Source organism: Nicotiana tabacum, chromosome 14, assembly GCF_000715075.1.
Source record: "Nicotiana tabacum cultivar K326 chromosome 14, ASM71507v2, whole genome shotgun sequence".
Classification (NCBI taxonomy): Eukaryota; Viridiplantae; Streptophyta; class Magnoliopsida; order Solanales; family Solanaceae; genus Nicotiana; species Nicotiana tabacum.
In genome coordinates this window covers 1,390,387-1,403,883 of record NC_134093.1, presented here as the reverse complement: position 1 = coordinate 1,403,883, position 13,497 = coordinate 1,390,387, and the positions used below count along the sequence as shown (strand labels likewise).

Genomic DNA, 13,497 nt, shown 5'->3' with positions numbered 1-13,497 from the left:
TATATTATGGTTTGTAACTGTGGTTGGGCAGTTGGAGATGTATGGATAACAAGACCTGCCATTTGGTTGAGTTTCATTTAGAAAGTAGTATAGGTTGAAGGGAGAAATCATTTAGTTTGATTGGTAGTTGTCCGATGGCCAGGAGTGAGATTTGTTAGAGAATTTGGTGCTAGAATACACTACACTTGCCTGCCTGTCATATTGGAACTATGAAGATTCTTGCCCTCTTGTACCGTACAATTCTAAAAAAAGAAAAAGTATCTGGCCCTCTTGCCAAATTGACGAAGAGTGTGTTTCGTCTGAGTTGACAATCTGTTAGACAGACATCATTATCAATTGTAACAGCATTTATAAGTTTAGTTTCTTTGGGAGGGAAATGTAGTTATATTACGGTTTGTAACTGTGGTTGGGCAGTTGGAGATGTATGGATAACAAGACCTGCCATTTGGTTGAGTTTCATTTAGAAAGTAGTATAGGTTGAAGGGAGAAATCATTTAGTTTGATTGGTAGTTGTCCGATGGCCAGGAGTGAGATTTGTTAGAGAATTTGGTGCTAGAATACACTACACTTGCCTGCCTGTCATATTGGAACTATGAAGATTCTTGCCCTCTTGTACCGTACAATTCTAAAAAAAGAAAAAGTATCTGGCCCTCTTGCCAAATTGACGAAGAGTGTGTTTCGTCTGAGTTGACAATCTGTTAGACAGACATCATTATCAATTGTAACAGCATTTATAAGTTTAGTTTCTTTGGGAGGGAAATGTAGTTATATTACGGTTTGTAACTGTGGTTGGGCAGTTGGAGATGTATGGATAACAAGACCTGCCATTTGGTTGAGTTTCATTTAGAAAGTAGTATAGGTTGAAGGGAGAAATCATTTAGTTTGATTGGTAGTTGTCCGAAGGCCAGGAGTGAGATTTGTTAGAGAATTTGGTGCTAGAATACACTACACTTGCCTGCCTGTCATATTGGAACTATGAAGATTCTTGCCCTCTTGTACCGTACCATTCTAAAAAAAGAAAAAAGTATCTGTCCCTCTTGCCAAATTGACGAAGAGTGTGTTTCGTCTGAGTTGACAATCTGTATAGACAGACATCATTATCAATTGTAACAGCATTTATAAGTTTAGCAATTTGGTGCTCCTCTTTCTTCCGCGCACACTAGTAGCAGTAGAATCTCTGTAACTTTGGAAGGATAAGTATACTGGAGAGTGGAGAGCCTTTGACCTATTCTTAGCATTACAACTAGTGCTAAAAAAATTCAAAAGTTCACTTTTCAAGTAAGAGAAGAGATGAGGATAATCTAACAGAGACCAGTTAAAATAGTGGGAGTTGGACTGCAAAGTTCTATTTGAGTGATCCTTTATTTCGATTATTCTGCTTCTGTCCTTATTATATAACACACTCCTCATTTTTTACGTGACAAAATGTTTGATGTGATTCCACAAATGATGGTGTTTTGTATTTTATACAACTTCAATTTTTTCCCAAAAAAATTCAAGTAGTTTAGAAGTAGGATAAACCAGTAAGGTTCAATGTTGATCGTCGGTGTAAAGCCCCGGTTATGGGAAAAATCCTGTATTCTCTTTTACTGTTCTCACACTAGTGATACATATTCGTTATGACATTTAAATTTTTAATATGAATTCCTTTCTTCTCGAACATCCAACAAAGGACCTTTCTTGGTCCTCTTATCATATGTTTGCTCTTGGTCAATGAACGTCGTTTGTAGATTTTTCTTCCTCTTGTGATAAATTTCCATCATTTTCTTAGTTAGATTATGGCCTTCATTGTAGATCTGACATAAATCCAAATTGGTTTTCTGCTACTCTTGCAGTATCCCTATGTCTATGCTATGTCATTCTTTGCCAGAGTCTCATGGCGCATAAGTTTAATGAGATGATGGTTTGCACAACTTTGGGTATCTCCATTCTTCATATATAAAATGGAATCAATGTACTCTTCCTGTACTCTTCGAATATCCTACAACTTCTTAGTATAACATTAAATAGTTTGGTAGCCATCCTACAATCACCTCTACAAGATAACATCTTGACCACACACTTCTCTAATCCTCAATAAAAGTAATAGGGAAGTTAATTTTTGAACTCTTTCTTTTCCTTTCTAGTAACTGAGAGACCTGAGCCAATAAACAAAATACAAAAGCTTAACAAAAGTAATTCTTAGTAAATTCCACACATAAGAAATTTTTAAAATTGTGTTGCTATGTTTATAACAAATAGTTAATTTATGTGTATTTCTTAATAACAATGATTTTCTAAAATATCGTGGACATATATTCATTTATCTTGATTGTTTGTGTGAGATTTCACAAACTTTGTGAAGGATAATTGCTAAAATTGTGTTTTGTTAAATGAATTCAAGAGTTTTAAAAAAATAGAAGAGTGATTTGACCCTTTCTTTCAAATGTTTTTTGTTCTTTACTTTAGAGGATTTTTTTTAAATGATCTAAGGTGTTATATAAAAGGCGTCAAGAAGATGCAAGAGAATACAAAAGAGGATACAAGGTTAGCTCCTATTACAGAAAAAACCTGTACCAGACTATGAGCTAACCAATATCAAAGCAAACCTGGCTACTAAACCAAGGTAAGAGAGTTAATGAAATCTAAAAGGAGATAACATAATTTACAGGGGAAAGGTTAGAAGATTTATTGGCTGCAGGAAGACAAAGAGGGAAAAAGGGATGTGAAAGGGAAAATAGCATTTATATTTGGATCATCCATGGGCTCATGACCTACTTAGCTCATCTAGCCTTTTAGTGACAATGTAGTAGTGTAGAAGTTAAGCCCTGTAGGCCCATTCATGCAGCCCATGTATTATTTTTGTTGTTGTTATTATATGTATGTGTGTGTGTGTATATATATAATGTAATACTTCATTTGTGAAATTGTTATAGTATATTTCGTGCTTGCATGTATGTATAATCCAAGGTCAAAAGGAAAATGACCTTTAGGTTCTTAACAAAAAATATCAGACAAATTTGTAGCTATTTAATTATAGTTGTTCATGTTTAGTCATTAGCTTGTTCAATTTATTGTACTTTAACTTGTTTGACATTCAAATCTAGTAATTTTCTTTTAATATTTACTCCACTTGTCATTTTATATTTCACTAGTTATACTCCACTGTTACTATTTGGAGAGTTAAATAGCATTTCTTTCACAGTACGTTATTCAAAAATATCTTAAATAATATAAGTTATTATTTGGTGTACCTTTATGTAAGTTTCAAATATATATACATATACATACATATATCTCTGTGTGTGTGTGTGTTATTCAAAAATATAAATGAAACGATTTGCGAATTGAGATTGCAAATTAAATGGTTTGATCCTCGTGCTTTGAGTCCTACCATTCTTTTGAAACCGGACCAGTTGAAAAATTAGACTAATGTTTAGTATTATAGTAATTAAAATTTCAAAGTAAAGTATTTGGTGAAAATCTCTACGGTCCATTTCCTTTTTTTTAAGAGATGCAGCACAAGGACTTCCAAGGAATAATCCGTCCTAGTATTCTTGTCAGAGCACCACTTAACTTTGGAGTTTTGAATGGATATGGTGATTGTTAAGGTCCATTTCTTACCCAATATGTCATATAACAAGACCGCCCCACCACAGAAAGGTAGGCATTGTACAAGTCATCATGTTTTAATTTCAAACTGATGTGGCATTGCCCACTTGAAAAAGGTTGGTAGATTTCAAGCTGGGTCATCTAATACGACCACTAGATCTTTCACTCTTACTAAAGTACACTTAAGACTCAACCAATCTTGAAAGTAGAGTGGACTACTAGCATGGCTTGAATCTAGCGTGCTAACCTTTCTCACTTCTCTTATCAAATTTCTAACAAGTCTTGCTCTATAGTCCTACTCTAAATCTAGGTACGACTTGGTTTGGACTCTCGACTTGAAGTTAGGCCATTGATCTAGTCTTTACTGAATATCGGCCTGCATAGTCTATGTCAATATCCACCTTACTTGGCTCGACATACGCCTATTCTTCTTGATGCCCACCATGTGATAAATTAATTAATTATAATGAGAAGTTGAGGACCACTCATGAGAATAATATGTATTGAAGAAGTCAACTAGAATTACTTGCTTTCTTCTAATTTTTTTGCTGTGTTTGACTAGACATGATATTCATAAACGGAAGAACTTTAGCACGTGAGCAAACAAAGTGCTTGTTTTTGTGTCTAGTTAGGTTTACGACGAGTAAGATAATGGCAAAATGTGAAAGTAAAAGTTAAGTAGTTTCTAATAGTAAAAAGTTGCCAATCTTTCTAGGACGAAGTCAAATTGAGATACAGAGTATTTCGCATTGGTGTTACCTCCAACAACATACCAGTGTAATCCCACAAGTGGGGTTTTGGGAGGGGTAATGTGTATGCAGACCTTACCCCTACCTTGAGAAGTTAGAGATGCTATTTTCGATAGACTCTTGGCTCATGGACAGATGGTAACTATAACAGTAGCAGTATAACAACAAGATAATAAGAAACCGAAGCAAAAGAAACAACAATTAGTAATAGAAATCTAAGAGTAAGAAAATACAAGACTACTACTAATACTACTAATATGGAAAAGAAAAACGCTCGACTACCTACTAACCCTCTATCCTAATTCTTGACCTCCACATCCTCCTATCAAGGGTCATGTCCTCGATAAGCTGAAACAGACCATATCCTGCCTAATTACCTCCCCGTAATATTTCTTTGGCTTATATTACCTCTCTTTAGAACCACCAAGGCTAACCTCACTCTTCCTTACTGGAGCATCTGTCCCTCTCCTCTTCACATGCCCAAACCATTTAAGTCTCGCTTCCTACAATTTGTCCTCCACAGGGGCCACTCTTGCCCTGTCTCGAATATCTTCGTTCCTTATCTTATCAATGTCGGTATGCTCATATATCCATCTCAACATCTTTATTTCTACTACTTTCATCTTCTGGATATAAGAGTTCTTGACTGACCAACACTCTGCCCCATACAACATAGTCAGTTTAACCAGTACTCTGTAGGGTGCGACCTCAAAAAATAAAATGATTACATATGCCAAGATTTCAATTTTAACATATATATTCTCTGTGTTTCAATATATATGAGGATGTTTTTGCCCCAGTAATGGAAGGATATGGCGAACTTATGGTTGAAAAGATATTTTGATAGAGAAAGCATCGCATCAAGTTTAAATTAGAATAATTAATGGAGTAGAAACAATGAAGTTGTGAAGTTGGATCAAATAAAATGATGTAAAATATTTTGAAATATCCAAAATGGAGAGAGTGTCAGACTAGGGAGGGTGCTTCTTTATAATTTCAAATATTTATTCTTTTTAACATAACTATATTTAATCTAAAAATGGATGAATTTTGCGGTTTTATTTAATTAAATGTCCCTTTCTTTTCTTCTAATATCTTATTTGAATTTAATTTTTATCATTAGATGCATACATTTAATCTTTTTATGTCACTCGATTTATTTGAATTATCTCTCTACGTAAACATTCATGAAGAAAAATAAAAATAAAATAAGTTGAAAAAGTCTAAGATAAATAAGAAAAAAACAATTCCTCTCTTTTAACCTCCCCAACCCCCCCCCCCACACACACCCCTAGAATTTTGCTTTCTCTTGTTGTAATCATTTATATAAGTGGCTCCTAGAGTTGTAGTCTAGTTGCTAGAGCAAAGCACGTGATGTGTGAGTTAGATGCATGTCACAAATTCTAACTCTGCTGCAGAATCCAAATGAAGAAGGGTAGAGGGGCATGGGCTAGCTTATTATTCATCGAGTTCTGAATTGTGTACTACTGGTCCTCATGATTTCTCGGCTATAAAAATATCATCTCTGTCTAATTTCACAAAATTATTTGACGAATTTGAACGTAAGATAGTTGATTGGATCATGATCTAATAAAATATTTGTTGCACAAAGATATTGAAGCGTATGAGATAAATTCTTCCACTTGTAAGGCATAAAGGTTGACACCGTTGAATTTCCCTAGAGAATAGACGAAAATTAGATATATTGTATGATAATGCCCAACTAATTTTAAATCAAGGTCTAGTTGATTTGATTTGATCTGTAATAGTTTGGCAAATGATTTAGTTTCTAATATATAGTCTAGTGAAAAATTGTTGTATCATTATCACTTTTTCAAAATATTAGCGAAGTTGAATGTTCAAATTTAAGCTTGTAATGAATAAACAAATTCTATAGTTATAGACTGTTTGACCAAGCTTTTGAAAGGTAAAAAGTGCTTTTTATTTATTAAAAAAATAATTATTTTAGAGAATAAATGCGTTTGGCCTATCTTTTGGGGTTGCTTTTAAGCAGAAGCTGAAATTATTAGCTTCTCCAAAAAATAAGTGCTTTTGATTTTTTTAGGACAATAATACCTATATCAAAGTTCATATTTACCAAACTAATTAGTAGTAACTTTTCTAGTTTTCAGAACCATGATTTTCACATTGTTATTTTATCTAGGTTATACGAATAGTAAATGAGAGAAATGGTTAAAGTGAGAATATTTAAAAATATAAGATTATGTCCGCTATTGGAAGTAGGATTTTTTTTATTTACAAGTAGGGTTTTTGTTTTATTTTTCATCAAATTATAGTATTAAATGCATATTTTGTCTATCTTTTTGAAATCATTATTATGAGAGAGCCAGTAATATTCTTTAGGTCGATTTTTTTTGAAAATTTATGTTCTTTTTAATGCAGATTTGTTTCTATTCTTGTTTTGGTAGGCACATCCCATCGAGTAAAGTTTAAAAGTTAAATTAGATTAAATATTACAAATCATAACATGCATGCTCATTTATCTATTTAAATAGTATTAATCTTTTAAATGATGCTAATTTCTTATTAAATATAACATTAATTTATTAATAGAGATATGAGTTTAACAAGTTTTAATGAGTCGCCTTGCTAATTAATAAGTAGGTGACAACTTAGTTGCATATCATTGTTCGTAATTTGACACTTCTAAGCGCTTTTCAAAACATTGGCTAAACACAAACTACTTGTTAGTTTACAGATATGTATAGTGTAGTCTTGTCCCACATTGGAAGAGAAGTAATATCTCCTGGTAGTGTATAGCTATAAATAGGGACCTCTTGTATTGTATTTATCATCCAATATCAATAACATATTTTCTCCCGTGCCTTCTCACATGGTATCAGAGCATTAGTGAGAAAAGATCGCTGTGCGTCATTCCAGCGTTAACGAAAGAACTTAGTCATCGTGTAATTTTTCCGGTGATCTAAGGCTTATCTAAGTGAAAGTCACTTTCTGTCGGTGTTGTGCTAAAACCAACACCACCACGAGGTAGATCACCCTCCGACTACCAACCCCTGAAATTTTATCCGGCAGAAAAGCCGCCACGCTCCTCCACGCGCCGGCAACAACTTTTCCGGCGAGGGTTCCGGCCACTTTCCGGCCATTTTTTCGCGAAACTTCTTCAGGACAGCTTGCTTGCAAAGGAATTCCGAGTCTATCCATCCTGGTTACGACAAATTCCGACAACTTTGGAATTTTCCGGCGAGCTACAGTGTTTCCGGCGTGAACAGTGTTTCCGGCACAGAACAATTTGTTTTCCTGCTGTAAACAGTGTTTTTCAAGCTATCTCTTCAGTTTTCTCACATGAGTTACTTATTTCCACTATTTCATGTTTAACCCTACTACTACAAATTGTAGCGACATGGGAACCGATGCTTTGAATAGTCGGATGGTTTCTTTAGCAGAGTATATTGAGTTCCTTCAGTATAAAGCATGTAAGCAGACATCTTCTGAGATAGCTTCTGTTGTTCAAACAGGTAATAGCGTGACTTGTTTCTCCCAATCTTCATCCTCTGAGTCTTGGGTCATTGATTCAGGTGCATCAGATCATATTTCTGGTAACAAATCTCTTTTCACTACTATTTCATATTCTCAATCTCTTCCAAAAGTCACAATGGCCAATGGGTCTCAAACCATGGCAACTGCAATAGGTCAAGCAAGCCTACTTCCTTCCTTACCTTTAGATTCAGTCCTTTATGTTCCCAATAGTCCTTTTATTCTCATAGCTGTTAGTCGCTTAGACAAATCACTTAAATGCGCTGTTTTATTTCTTGATGACCATGTTTTTATACAGGAACGCAGTTCGGGGCGGATCATTGGTACCGGGCGTGAATCAAACGAACTTTATTACCTTATCCTTGTTAAATCACATGGACTCACATTTTGTCTTCCTTCTACAACTTGTCCTGTTACTGATTTACCAGATTTATTACATAAACGGTTCGGACATCCCCATTTGTCAAAACTTCAGAAAATGGTATCTGGTTTATCTCACTTGTCAGCTCTAGAATGTGAGTCATGTCAGCTGGATAAGTATACCCGCTCCCATTACCCTCGGCGTCTTGATAATCGAGCAGTCACCTTTTACTTTAGTCCATTCAGATGTTTGGGGTCCTAGTCGGGTCAGTTCCACCTTGGGATTTCGCTACTTTGTCAGTTTCATTGATGATTATTCCAGGTACACTTAGATATTTTTGATAAAAAATTAATCTGAGTTGTTTTCTATTTTCCAGACCTTTCACGTTGAAATTCAAAATCAATTTGGGGTTTCTATTCACACATTTCGTAGTGATAATGCCCGAGAGTATTTGTCTTCCCCATTTTAGCAGTTTATGAAATCTCATTGGATTATTCATCAAACATCTTGTCCGTACACATCTCAACAAAATGGGGTAGCTGAAAGAAAGAATAGACATCTTATTGAAACTGCTCCTACCCTACGCATACAATCTCATGCTCCGTTGCGTTTTTGGGGGATGCAGTTCTTACATCTTGCTATCTTATTAATCGTATGCCATCTTTAGCTATCCAGAACCAAGTTCCATTCTCTGTCATGTTTCCCCATTTACCTTTGTTCTCTCTTCCACCCCGTATCTTTGGAAGCACTTGTTTTGTCTATAACCTTACTTCAGGAACAGATAAGTTAGCTCCTCGTGCTCTTAAGTGCGTATTTCTGGGTTTCTCGAGAACACAAAAGGGATATCAATGCTACTCTCCTGACCTCCAGCGGTACCTTATGTCCGCTGATGTTACCTTTTTTGAAACCCAATCATACTACACAGGTTCAGGTCATCACTTAAATATTTCTGAGATACTACCAGTTTCATCTTTTGGAGATTCAGTCACTCCAGCTCCACCACCTACAGCTCCAGTTGTAGCTCCACCACCTATAGCTCTAGTTCCACCACCTACAGCTCCGGTTGTAGCTCCACCACCTATAGCTCCAGTTCCTCCGCATAATCCAGTTCAACCTTTTACAGCTCCACCACTCTTGACTTATCATCGTCGTCCACATCCAGCATCAGGCTTAAGTGATTCATGCCCCGCATCAGATTCTGCACCTACTGCGGACTTGTCTCCTCTTAGTCAACCAATTGCACTCCGCAAAGGTGTACGATCCACACTTAATCCTAATCTCCACTATGTCGGTTTAAGTTATCATCGTCTGTCGTCACCTCATTATGCTTTTACATCTTCTTTGTCCACTGTTTCTATTCCTAAGTCTACAGGTGAGGCACTATCTCATCCAGGATGGCGACATGCTATGATTGACGAGATGTCTGCTTTACATGCGAGTGGCACTTGGGAGCGTGTTCCTCTTCCTGCAGGTAAGTCTACTGTTGGTTGTCGTTGGGTTTATGCAGTCAAAGTCGGCCCGGATGGCCAGGTTGATCGGCTTAAGGCTCGTCTTGTTGCAAAAGGATATACTCAGATTTTTGGGCTTGATTATAGTGATACTTTCTCTCCCGTGGCTAAAGTAGCATCTGTTCGTCTCTTTTTGTCCATGGCTGCTGTACGTCATTGGCCTCTTTATCAGTTAGACATTAAGAATGCTTTTCTCCACGGTGATCTTGAGGAAGAAGTTTATATGGAGCAACCACCTGGTTTTGTTGCTCAGGGGGAGTTTAATGGTTGTGTGTGCAGATTGCGAAAGTCACTATATGGTTTGAAACAGTCCCCTCGAGCTTGGTTTGGTAAGTTCAGCACAATTATTCAGGAGTTCGGCATGACTCGTAGTGAGGCTGATCACTCTGTGTTTTATCGGCTTTTTGCTCCTAATCTGTGTATTTATCTAGTGGTTTATGTTGATGATATTGTTATTACTGGTAATGATCAGGATGATATTACTAATATGAAGCAACATCTCTTTCAGCACTTTCAGACTAAGGATCTGGGCAGATTGAAGTATTTTCTAGGTATTGAGGTCGCTCAGTCTAGCTCAAGTATTGTTATTTCACAGCGGAAGTATGCCTTAGACATTCTTGAGGAGACAGGAATGATGGGTTGCAGACCTATTGACTCTCCTATGGATCCGACTGCTAAGCTTCTGCCTGGACAGGGGGAGCCTCTTAGAGACCCTACAAGATATAGGAGGTTGGTTGGCAAATTGAATTACCTCACAGTGACTAGACCTGACATTTCTTTTCCGGTGAGTGTTGTAAGTCAGTTTATAGATTCTTCATGTGATAGTCACTGGGATACAGTTGTTCGCATTCTTCGGTATATAAAGTCAGCTCCAGGCAAATGATTACTATTCGAGGATCGAGGCCACGAGCAGATTGTTGGGTACACAGATGCTGATTGGGCAGGATCACCTTTTGATAGACGTTCTACGTCTGGATATTGTGTTCTAGTAGGAGGTAATTTGGTCTCGTGGAAGAGCAAGAAACAGAATGTAGTTGCTCGATCTAGCGCCGAAGCCGAATATCGGGCCATGGCTATGGCGACGTGTGAGTTAGTTTGGGTCAAGCAGTTGCTCAAGGAGTTAAAGTTCGGAGAAATCAGCAAGATGGAACTAGTGTGATAACCAAGTTGCTCTTCATATTGTGTCAAATCCGGTGTTCCATGAGAGGACTAAACACATTGAGATCGACAGTCACTTTGTCAGAGATATTGTTACAAAGTTTGTAAAGTCAAATGATCAACTAGCAGATATTTTCACCAAGTCTCTTATTAGTTCTCGTATTAGTTACATGTGTAACAAGCTCAGTACATATGATGTGTATGCACCGGCTTGAGCGGGAGTGTTAGTTTACAGATATGTATAGTGTAGTCTTGTTCCACATTGGAAGATGAGTAATATCTCCTTGTAGTGTATAGCTATAAATAGGGACCTCTTGTATTATATTTATCATCCAATATCAATAACATATTTTCTCCCGTGCCTTCTCACACTAATAAAAGCACTTCTCAATAGATTTAGCCAAACATTAACTGCAAATCTTCAAAAGCACTTTTTAAAAAAGTACTTTTGATAAGAATTAGTTCTCAAAATAAGCTGGTTTGGACCAAATAAGTTGTTAATCTTATAAATTGCATATATTATTCTCTCAGCTCTCCATGTATATGGGAATGGATAGATGGATAACCATGATAATAGGAGTTAGGAAGCCATTTTTTTTTTTTGCAGGCGTTTAGATCAACTTCAAAATAGTTTTCATATGAAATGCTATTAATGAGAGCAACGATTACAAGGAAGCGAACATGGTGCCAAAGGGAAGAGTCACCTATATCGAGATTTGAATGGTTGCTGAAAACTTTGACCACTAGACCCCTTTTATACAATAACAAACCTAGTGTAATCCCACAAGCGGAGTATGGGTAGGGTAGAGTGTACGCAGACCTTACCCCTACCTTATGAAGATAGAAAGGCTGTTTCTGATAGACTCTTGGCTCAAGGAACAATGAACTAAATCAACAAGCAATAGCAACAAGTTAATAGTATAATGGAAGCGAATAACACAACATGTACTAATAATAAACCAGGAATAAGCAAATACAACAATAAGACTAGTTTTACTGACAAGTCTAGGATAGACTTACGACTATCTGTCAATCTTCAACCCTAATACTCGTCCTCCACGCCTTCCTATCGAGGGTTATGTCCTCGGTAAGCTGAAACAGTGACAAGTCCTGCCTAGTTACATCACCCAGTACTTCTTAGGCCTACCCCTATCCTTCCTCAGACCTGCCATGGTCAACCTCTCACACCTCCTAACCGGGGTGGTTATGTCTCGCCTCTTCACATGCCCGGATCATCTCAGTCTCGATTCTCACAACTTTTCCTCTACATGGGCCACTGCCACCATGTCCCTGATAACTTCGTTCCTAATCTTGTCTTTCCTGGTATGTCCACACTTTCATGTCAACATCCTCATTTCAGCTACTTTCATCTTCTGGACATGGGACATCTTGACGGGCCAACACTCTGCCCCATACAACATAATCGGCCTAACAACCACTTTATAGAACTTGCCTTTAAGTCTTGGTGGCACATTATTATCACACAAAACCCCGGATGCAATCCATTTCATCCATCCCACGCCCATACGGTGGGTGCTTTAGTATCGCATCAAGGCTATAAGACATACTATTCCTTGTCAATGAGTGTAATCATGAAAAGACGACATTAAACAATTAATATTTCACTTTATCATAATTGTTTTCCAATTTCTTTGTCCATATATTTGTTATTCATGCTTATAATTATTAGTCTTGGACTACATATACATATTTTTACTTTTTCTCCAGTTGCGCTTTTTTTCATTAAAGCCCACGCTTTATTTGCGCTTTGCGCTTAAAGCCCTAACAGATCTTAGAGCTTTTTTGCGCTTTTCGCCTTTGATAACACTGTCGCCACGTCAAACAAAAAAGGGCTAAGGGCTGATCCCTGATGCAACCCTTTCTCCATTGGGAAATGATCCAAGTCTCTTCCCGCAGTCCTCGCCCTAGTTGTAAAACCATCGTACATGTCCTTAATCTTCTTAATGTACGCTATCGGAACATTGCTAACTTCCAAACATCTCTATAGAACCTCCATCGGGACTTTATCGTAGGTTTTTTCTAGGTCAATGAGCACCATATGCAAGTCCTTTTTCCTTTCCATATACTGCTCCACCAATCTCCTCACAAGGTGAATGGATTCTGTAGCCGACCGTCCCGACATAAATCTAAACTAGTTCTTCGAAATAGACACGCATCTCCTCATCCTCCTCTCCACCACCCTTTCCCAAACTTTCATAGTGTGTCTCAACAACTTGATATCCTTGTTGCAGTTCTAGATATCACCTTTGTTTTTGTACAACGGAATCATCAAACTCCACCGCCAATCGTCAGGCATCTTCTTCGTCCTGAAAATGACATTGAACAAACCAGTAAGCCACTCCAAGCCTACCCGTCCCATGTCCTTCCAAAATTCTACCGGGATCTCGTCAGGCCCAGTTGCCTTACCCCTGCTCATGCTACACAATGCCCCCTCAACCTCCTCAATCTTACTACGCCTACAAAACCCAAAATCTCTCAGCCTCTCTGAGTTTTTCAACTCAGTTACGATGTTCCTGTCCCCTTCCTTGTTCAAGAATTTATGGAAGTATGTCTGCCATCTATGCCTAATACATGTCTCATCCACTAATACCTT

General features: G+C 37.3%; 1 protein-coding gene across 17 annotated transcripts in view; it reads left to right on the top strand.

Moving 5' to 3' along the window:
- The window catches only part of LOC107794505 (histone-lysine N-methyltransferase ATX2), a 70,278-nt gene that overhangs the window by 22,358 nt on the left and 34,423 nt on the right, over positions 1-13,497 (top strand). The gene's annotated exons all lie outside the window — the stretch shown is intronic.